Source organism: Pseudophryne corroboree, chromosome 7 (genome assembly GCF_028390025.1).
Source record: "Pseudophryne corroboree isolate aPseCor3 chromosome 7, aPseCor3.hap2, whole genome shotgun sequence".
In the NCBI taxonomy this organism is placed as follows: Eukaryota; Metazoa; Chordata; class Amphibia; order Anura; family Myobatrachidae; genus Pseudophryne; species Pseudophryne corroboree.
Genome location: NC_086450.1, coordinates 346783010 through 346793663, shown reverse-complemented (window position 1 = coordinate 346793663; position 10654 = coordinate 346783010).

The following is a 10654-nucleotide window of genomic DNA, read 5'->3' as shown; positions in this document are numbered from 1 at the left end:
CACCTTTTACACATCACGGCAGACAGCGTCCCCTTTTTACACATAACGGCAGACAGCGTCCCCTTTTTACACATAACGGCAGACAGCGACCCCTTTTTACACATTACGGCAGACAGCATCCCCCTTTTTACACATTAAGGCAGACAGAATAGATAGATAGATAGATAGATAGATAGATAGATAGATAGATAGATAGATGGCATAGATATACTTACTGTTTCCGCTGGCTCAGGCTCCTCGCGCAGCTTCTGGCAGATCCCGGGCAGCCAGGGAGAAGAAGGAGGAGAAAGAGGGAGGGGGACTCGGAAGCCGCAGCAGCGCAGTGTAATTGGTGGAGGCAATGCTGCTGCTGTCCCTCTCCTTCACCATAGGCTGTCCTCCGCCGCTGTGAATGCTGGGAAAGCGCATACCAGCATTCACAGCGGCAGAGGGCAGCCTATGGTGAAGGAGAGGGACAGCAGCAGCAGTGCCTACACCAATTACAGTGCGCTGCTGCAGCTACCTCCTCCCCCCTCCCCCCCTCCACCCCCCCCCCCCCCCCCGTAGCCGGTGCGCTCCTCTCCTAGGCGGCGGCGGCAGCTCTGGCTTTGGGCCCCTCGCCACGGTGGCGGGCCCCAGTGCAAGGCACTGCTTGCACTGGCGGTAGTTCCGCCACTGCACCAAACAGTATCTATATCTCAAACAGCCCCTACTGACAGCATCATCTTCATATGCAGGTCCGGCGCTACCCGCTCAGCAAAGGGATGCAGAGCAGGTAGGCACCAGGCTGGATAGGCGCTCTCCCTGCTCTGCATCCCTACTGCTGCCAGCTGCCGCATCTGTCACACTGTATGACAGGAAGTGGCGCCGGCAGTATGCAGCGTACTCCCACACCAGGCACACCCTAATCCAGGCACCCCACACACACACACAAAAGCCCCCCACCACCTCCGCCAATCTGCGAAATATAAAACAGCATGTGCTGTTTAATTTCTGCCCGGTCAGGGATGACTGTACTCAACTAACCAGGAGGATCACGTCTTCCCTGCTGCTCCCTGGCTCCGCCTCCCCTATCTTTTAAACTATCGGAGCACGCCTTAGCAGTCTCTTGTACACGCATAATGGCGTGACTACATCACGCTGCGCTTTCCCGCCCGCCCACACTTTCTTCCTGTACCATTAGAGGAGCGTTAGTTGCTGTACACAAACGCTCCTCCAAGATGCTGCCTAGTCCAAATTGTTATTGGCAGCAGTATTGTCACCACGACCTGGCTGTCATTGACTCTGGAGTAGCAGCGGGCCAGGCCAGCAGTCAGCCAAATCAAAGCAGCTACACAGCTGTAAGTTACCTGCTGATGCAGCAGCCTACAGAGAGCGTGAGGGGGATGTGGGGTGCATTATAGTCTACTGAGGTAAATTGGCATGAAACTGTATGAGGGAGAGCTGTGTATAAGTGACATTACTACTCTTGGCATTATGTGTAAGCATCACTGATAATGTGGGCATTATGTGTAAGCATCACTGATAATGTGGGCACTATGTGTAAGCATCACTGATAATGTGGGCAGTATGTGTAAGCATTACTCATAATGTGGGCATTATGTGCATAAGCGGCAATGATAATGTGGGCATTATGTGTATAAGCGGCACTGATAATGTGGGCATTATGTGTAAGCGGCGCTACTACTGTTTGTAAATTGTATTATATGTAAGCAGCAATGATAATGTGGGCATTATGTGTAAGCATTACTAATAATGCGTGCATTATGTGTATAGGCGGCACTGATAATGTGGGCATAATGTGTAAGTGGCGCTACTACTGTGTTTTATATGTAAGCAGCACTGATAATGTGGGCATTATGTGTATAAGCGGCACTACTACTGGGGGCAATATGTGTATAAGTATCATTACTACATGCAGTGTAATGTGAATAAGATTGTGCTACTGTGTGGCCACTCCCTTTCTGTATGAGACCACACCCTTTTTTTGCCACGTGTCCCTTTGTTAAGTATGTGAGGGCAAATTTATAGTTTGCAGGGGGGCGACAAACACCCTAGCATCGGCACTGTTCATATGCTTCTTGATGGCCAGCCCAGACTCATTGGAGAACAACCCCGGTGGTGGGGAGGGAGGGAGTCGTGGCGTGTAGCCCCTCATTTTCGTGGGGGGAGGGGGGGCAAGGACAGGGTCTGTGTCTGCTGATTTCCTTGCATCGTTTACGGAGCTGTGGCCGATGGTCCTGCAGAGTGATCCCATGCTACATCTTAAAACACAGCAGTGGATCACACTTGCATGCAGGAGGCATCTATTTACACCAGATGCCTCCTGCTGCATTATCATACTCCTGCTGCATTATCATACTCCTACTAGATTATCATACTCCTGCTTTATCATACTCCTGCTGCATTATCATACCCCTGCTGCATTATTATATGTTAACATCTATGCAGCAGAGATGCTAACAGCGTCCAATTCTAAATAAGGCCCGGTGTCAGCTTCTAGTTATTAGTTTCAAACAAATAATTGTGGAAAACAACAGCTATCATTATTAACTTTTACTTTTAAGGCGCCATAAAGTGTCTGCAGTGCACCATACAGGGCAAACATAGAAACACAGATGTAGGCCATAGCATACGTAATAAACATTAACATAACACCATAGTAGGAAGGTGGATAGAACATATAACAGGGGCATAGGTAGGCAACTCGCTGATGCTGCCAGTAGTCAAAGATGGGAATCGATTCAGTACTCAGTGAACCTGTATCCAAAGTACAACAGAGTCAGAGTAACTGAAGGGGAGAAGGAGGCAAGGGAGCACACATGGATGACATGGAGTGTAGGGATGACCATATGTGGGTTATCCATCGATGGTACCATTTATGACAATCTTCGATGGTATATAACTATCTGTTAGGGAGCCATCGATGATTTCACCCATCAATGGTTATCCCTGCTTTAATATGAAGTGGGCTGTGGGCCAATCAGTGAATGGGGTGGGGCTTCACGGGTGTCAGGGGGTGGAGCTATGCTCTGTGTCCAGACACATTGTAAAGAGGAAAAAAAACCTATTTGGTTGGTCTTTACCATCGCTGGCAGGAAACCATGTGGTTATCCACCCTCAATGGCTGAAATATTCGACATCGGCCATAGACCATCAATGATTTTTAATCGTCTATGGTCAATGGCCAGCCCTAATGGAGTGTGCTTAAAAGAACAAGCTTTCTCTGACGTCCTAGTGGATGCTGGGAACTCCGTAAGGACCATGGGAATAGCGGCTCCGCAGGAGACTGGGCACAAAAGTAAAAGCTTTAGGACTACCTGGTGTGCACTGGCTCCTCCCCCTATGACCCTCCTCCAAGCCTCAGTTAGATTTTTGTGCCCGGCCGAGAAGGGTGCACACTAGGGGCTCTCCTGAGCTTCTTAGTGAAAGTTTAAGTTTAGGTTTTTTATTTTCAGTGAGACCTGCTGGCAACAGGCTCACTGCATCGAGGGACTAAGGGGAGAAGAAGCGAACTCACCTGCGTGCAGAGTGGATTGGGCTTCTTAGGCTACTGGACACCATTAGCTCCAGAGGGACCGAACACAGGCCCAGCCTCGGAGCTCGGTCCCAGAGCCGCGCCGCCGGCCCCCTTACAGAGCCAGAAGCAAGAAGAGGTCCGGAAAAATCGGCGGCAGAAGACATCAGTCTTCAACAAGGTAGCGCACAGCACTGCAGCTGTGCGCCATTGTTACTCAGGCACACTTCCTCACACTCCGGTCACTGAGGGTGCAGGGCGCTAGGGGGGGGCGCACTGAGCAGCAATGTAAAACACCTTGGCTGGCATAAATACACCACATATAACCCCCAGGGCTATATGGATGTATTTTAACCCCTGCCAGAACTCACCAAAAAAGCGGGAGAAAAGGCCGCCGAGAAGGGGGCGGGGCCTATCTCCTCAGCACACGGGCGCCATTTTCCATCACAGCTCCGCTGGAAGGACGTCTCCCTGACTCTCCCCTGCAGTCCTGCACTACAGAAAAGGGTAAAAAAGAGAGGGGGGCACTAATTTGGCGCAGTTTTAATACTAACAGCAGCTATAAAGGGAAAAGCACATTTTATAGTGGTATTCCTGTCTATATATAGCGCTCTGGTGTGTGCTGGCATACTCTCCCTCTGTCTCCCCAAAGGGCTAGTGGGGTCCTGTCCTCTATCAGAGCATTCCCTGTGTGTGTGCGGTGTGTCGGTACGATTGTGTCGACATGTTTGAGGAGGAAAATGAGATGGAGGCGGAGCAATTGCCTATTATACAGTTGTCACCCCCTAGGGAGTCGACACCTGAGTGGATGAGCTTATGGAAGGAATTGCGTGACAGTGTCAGCTCTTTACGACAGACAGTTGACGACATGAGACAGCCGGCTACTCAGCTTGTGCCTGTCCAGGGGTCTCAAACGCCATCAGGGGCTTTAAAACGCCCGTTACCTCAAATGGCAGACACAGACACGGATACTGACTCCAGTGTCGATGATGAGGAGACAAACGTGACTTCCACTAGGGCCACACGTTACATGATTGAAGCAATAAAAAATGTATTGCATATCTCTGATAATACAAGTACCACTAAAAAGGGTATTATGTTTGGTGAGAAAAAACTGCCTGTAGTTTTTCCTGTATCCGAGGAATTAAATGAAGTGTGTGATAAGGCGTGGGTTTCCCCCGATAAAAAACTGATAATTCCTAAAAGGTTATTGGCATCGTACCCTTTCCCGCCAGAGGATAGGGCACGTTGGGAAACACCCCCTAGAGTGGATAAAGCGCTCACACGCTTGTCTAAACAGGTAGCACTACCCTCTCCTGATACGGCCGCCCTAAAGGAACCTGCCGATAGAAAGCTGGAGAATATCCTAAAATGTATATACTCTCACACGGGTGTTATACTGCGACCAGCAATCGCCTCAGCCTGGATGTGCAGTGCGGGCCTGGCGTGGTCGGATTCCCTGACTGAAAATATTGATACCCTAGATAGGGACAGTATATTACTGACTATAGAGCATTTGAAGGATGCATTTCTATATATGCGTGATGCACAGAGGGATATTTGCCGACTGGCATCAAGAGTTAGCGCGCTGTCCATTTCTGCAAGAAGAGGTTTATGGACGCGGCAGTGGTCAGGTGATGCGCATTCTAAAAGGCACATGGAAGTATTGCCTTATAAGGGGGAGGAGTTATTTGGGGTAGGTCTATCAGACCTGGTAGCCACGGCAACTGCTGGAAAATCCACATTTTTACCCCAGGTAGCTTCTCAACCTAAGAAGACGCCGTATTATCAAGCGCAGTCCTTTCGGCCCCATAAGGGCAAGCGGGCAAAAGGCGCCTCATTTCTGCCCCGTGGCAGAGGGAGAGGAAAAAGGCTGCAACAAACAGCCAGTTCCCAGGAACAAAAGCCCTCTCCCGCCTCCGCAAAGTCCTCAGCATGACGCTGGGGCTTTACAAGCAGACTCAGGCACGGTGGGGGCCCGTCTCAAGAAGTTCAGTGCGCAGTGGGCCCACTCGCAAGTGGACCCCTGGATCCTTCAAGTGGTATCTCAGGGGTACAAATTGGAATTCGAGACGTCTCCCCCTCGCCGTTTTCTAAAGTCTGCTTTACCGACGTCTCCCTCAGACAGGGAGGCAGTATTGGAAGCCATTCACAAGCTGTATTCCCAGCAGGTGATAATCAAGGTACCCCTCCTACAACAGGGAAAGGGGTACTATTCCACACTATTTGTGGTACCGAAGCCGGACGGCTCGGTGAGACCAATTTTAAACCTAAAATCCTTGAACACTTACATACAAAGGTTCAAATTCAAGATGGAGTCACTCAGAGCAGTGATTGCAAACCTGGAAGAAGGGGACTATATGGTGTCTCTGGACATCAAAGATGCTTACCTACATGTCCCAATTTACCCTTCTCACCAAGGGTACCTCAGGTTTGTGGTACAGAACTGTCACTATCAGTTTCAGACGCTGCCGTTTGGATTGTCCACGGCACCCCGGGTCTTTACCAAGGTAATGGCCGAAATGATGATACTCCTTCGAAGGAAGGGAGTTTTAGTTATCCCTTACTTGGACGATCTCCTGATAAGGGCAAGATCCAGGGAACAGTTGGAAGTCGGGGTAGCACTATCTCAGATAGTGCTGCGCCAGCACGGTTGGATTCTCAATATTCCAAAATCACAGCTGATCCCGACGACACGACTTCTATTCCTAGGGATGATCCTGGAGACACAGTCCAGAAAAAGGTGTTTCTCCCTGAGGAGAAAGCCAGGGAGTTATCCGAACTAGTCAGAAATCTCCTAAAACCAGGCCAAGTCTCAGTGCATCAATGCACAAGGGTCCTGGGAAAGATGGTGGCTTCTTACAAAGCAATCCCATTCGGCAGATTCCACGCAAGAACCTTCCAGTGGGATCTGCTAGACAAATGGTCCGGGTCGCATCTTCAGATGCACCAGCGATAATCTTGTCACCAAGGACAAGGGTGTCTCTCCTGTGGTGGTTGCAGAGTGCTCATCTTCTAGAGGGCCGCAGATTCGGCATTCAGGACTGGAAAGGGTTGAATTCCACCTCGTTACCACCTCTTGCTTCAGATGATGGCAGGGCAAGTTCAGGAATGTTTGGTGGTGCTCCAGTCTTCTATACGCGGTGCCTGAATGCCGAAAGTGGCCCGCAATTCTTCGGGCCACCGACAGCATCTCTTGCACGCCCCTGTCGTTTTTTAAATAATTCTGCACCACCAAATTCAATGTATGTGCAAAACATGGGACGTGCTGGAATTTGCCCAGATGTAATGCACGCACAATATTGGTGGCGTTGTCCGATGTCACAAATCCCCAGGAGAGTCCAATTGGAGTAAGCCATTCTGCGATGATGTTCCTAAGTTTCCGTAAGAGGTTGTCAGCTGTGTGCCTCTTATGGAAAGCGGTGATACAAAGCGTAGCCTGCCTAGGAACGAGTTGGCGTTTGCGAGATGCTGCTACTGGTGCCGCCGCTGCTGTTCTTGCTGCGGGAGGCAATACATCTACCCAGTGGGCTGTCACAGTCATATAGTCCTGAGTCTGCCCTGGTCCACTTGTCCACATGTCCGTGGTTAAGTGGACATTGGGTACAACTGCATTTTTTAGGACACTGGTGACTCTTTTTCTGATGTCTGTGTACATTTTCGGTATCGCCTGCCTAGAGAAATGGAACCTAGATGGTATTTGGTACCGGGGACACAGTACCTCAATCAATTCCCTAGTTCCCTGTGAATTAACGGTGGACACCGGAAACACGTTTCTCACCACCCAGGCTGCCAAGGCCTGAGTTATCCGCTTTGCAGCAGGATGACTGCTGTGATATTTCATCTTCCTTGCAAAGGACTGTTGGACAGTCAATTGCTTACTGGAAGTAGTACAAGTGGTCTTCCGACTTCCCCTCTGGGATGACGATCAGCAGCAGTAGGCGTTACACTCAAGGATGCATCGGAGGAATCCCAGGCAGGAGAGGACTCGTCTGACTTGACAGTGACATGGCCTGCAGGACTATTGGCTTTCCTGTCTAAGGAGGAAATTGACACTGAGGGAGTTGGTGGTGTGGTTTGCAGGAGCTTGGTTACAAGAGGAAGGGATTTAGTTGGCAGTGGACTGCTTCCGCTGTCACCCAAAGTTTTTGAACTTGTCAATGACTTCTGATGAATGCGCTCCAGGTGACGTATAAGGGAGGATGTTCCTAGGTGGTTAACGTCCTTACCCCTACTTATTACAGCTTGACAAAGGCAACACACGGCTTGACACCAGTTGTCCGCATTTCTGTTGAAATAATTCCACACCGAAGAGGTGATTTTTTTTTGTATTTTGACCAGGCATGTCAATGGCCATATTCGTCCCACGGACAACAGGTGTCTCCCCGGGTGCCTGACTTAAACAAACCACCTCACCATCAGAATCCTCCTTGTCAATTTCCTTCCCAGCGCCAGCAACACCCATATCCTCATCCTGGTGTACTTCAACAGTGACATCTTCAATTTGACTATCAGGAACTGGACTGCGGGTGCTCCTTCCAGCACTTGCAGGGGGCGTGCAAATGGTGGAAGGCGCCACCTCTTCCCGTCCAGTGTTGGGAAGGTCAGGCATCGCAACCGACACAATTGGACTCTCCTTGGGGATTTGTGATTTAGAAGAATGCACAGTTCTTTGCTGTGCTTTTGCTATCTTAGGTCTTTTAAGTTTTCTAGCAGGAGGATGAGTGCTTCCATCCTCATGTGAAGCTGACTCACTAGTCATGAGGAACATAGGAGAGGGCCTCAGCCGTTCCTTGCCACTCCGTGTCATAAATGGCATATTGGCAAGTTTACGCTTCTCCTCAGACGATTTTAATTTTGATTTTTGGGTCATTTTACTGAACTTTTGTTTTTTGGATTTTACATGCTCTCTACTATGACATTGGGCATCGGCCTTGGCAGACGACGTTGATGGCATTTCATCGTCTCAGCCATGACTAGTGGCAGCAGCTTCAGCATGAGGTGGAAGTGGATCTTGATCTTTCCCTATTTTACCCTCCACATTTTTGTTCTCCATTTTTTAATGTGTGGAATTATATGCCAGTAATATATTTATCAATAGCAATGGCCTACTACTATATATACTGCGCACAAAAACTGAAATGCACCACAGGTATGGATGGATAGTATACTTGACGACACAGAGGTAGGTAGAGCAGTGGCCTACTGTACCGTATTGCTATATATTATATACTGGTGGTCAGCAAACTGTGCAAAACTGAAATGCACCACAGGTATGCATGGATAGTATACTTGACGACACAGAGGTAGGTAGAGCAGTGGCCTACTGTACCGTTTTATAAATAACATCCTTAGAATTCCATTTCAATGCAAGAGAAAAAATGAACACCTACTATCTACAGTGTCACAAACAGCTATTAACATATATATTTGTGTCAAAACATACACAGAGATAATCTAAAACGGATATTTACAGTAATTAGCCATGAGGTTTCATCAGAACTTTGCATCCTACTAGGCGGGTAGGGTTACCACCTTTTCAGTTTCAGATACCCGGCCAGAGGGCATGACTGGTATCCGTTCACATGGTCGACCATGTTATGGTCGACAGTCATTAGGTCGACCACTATTGGTCGACATTGACATGGTCGACATTGACACATGGTCGACACATGAAAATGATCGACACATGAAAGGTCGACACATGAAAAGGTCGACATGAGTTTTTTTAACTTTTTTTTCTTTTGGGGAACTTTTCCATACTTTACGATCCACATGGACTACGATTGGAACGGTAAAGTGTGCCGAGCGAAGCGGTAGCGGAGCGAAGGCACCATGCCCGAAGCATGGCGAGCGAAGCGAGCCATGCGAGGGGACGCGGTGCACTAATTGGGATTCCCAGTCACTTTACGCAAAAAACGACACCAAAAAAAGTTAAAAAACTCATGTCGACCTTTTCATATGTCGACCTTTCATGTGTCGACCATTTTCATGTGTCGACCATGTGTCCATGTCGACCATGTCAATGTCGACCAATAGAGGTCGACCTAATGACTGTCGACCATAACATGGTCGACCATTCATACCGGAACCGGCATGACTACAACCATTGTATTTCTCATATTTCAGGCCCACACATACCTCTTTTCTATCTCTAGATGGGGTTATGTATACCAAGTTTATTAGCTTGCAAAGTCAGATCTGGTCTTAACAGTACTGAAATCTTTCACTGTTCATTTGCATACCTCCCAACATGACTCTCTCCAGGAGGGACACAATGCTCTGCTTCTGGATTTTTCTCTTAATTTATGATTGCTGGCACCTGTGTTGAACAGGTTAATGGATAAGAAAGGTGTTTCAGCACAGGTGATGGCAATCATACATTAAGAGGGAAGTCCAGGAGCAGAGCATTCTGTCCCTCCTGGAGAGGGTCATGTTGGGAGGTATGCATTTGCAGCCTTACGACCTGCTCAAGCACAGTCTGAAATCAGCTGATTTTTATTTTTTTAGCATTCTCAAGCTGGTAAGGACACACATATACAGTCTGACATTACCTATAATGTCTGTGCAAGTGTGTGGCCTTACCAGCTCGTTTATGCACAAATAAGAACACAGGGCACTTTGCATCACTGTAATAAGGGTACAAAAATCAGTTGCCAGAGAGCTTGGTTTCCGCAGGACATCTCACATGGATGCTACTTTATTAAATATTAGTGATGTGCACCGGAAATTTTTCAGGTTCTGTGTTTTGGTTTTGGATTCATTTCCGCGGCCGTGTTTTGGATTCGGACGCGTTTTGGCAAAACCTCCCTGAAAATTTTTTGTCAGATTCGGGTGTGTTTTGGATTCGGGTGTTTTTTTACAAAAAAAACTCAAAAACAGCTTAAATTATAGAATTTGGGGGTCATTTTGATCCCATAGTATTATTAACCTCAATAAACCATAATTTACACTCATTTCCAGTCTATTCTGAACACCTCACAATATTATTTTTAGTCCTAAAATTTGCACCGAGGTCGCTGGATGACAAAGCTAAGCGACCCAAGTGGCCGACACAAACACCTGGCCCATCTAGGAGTGGCACTGCAGTGTCAGACAGGATGGCAGATTAAAAAAATTGTCCCCAAACAGCACATGATGCAAAGAAAAAAAGAGGTG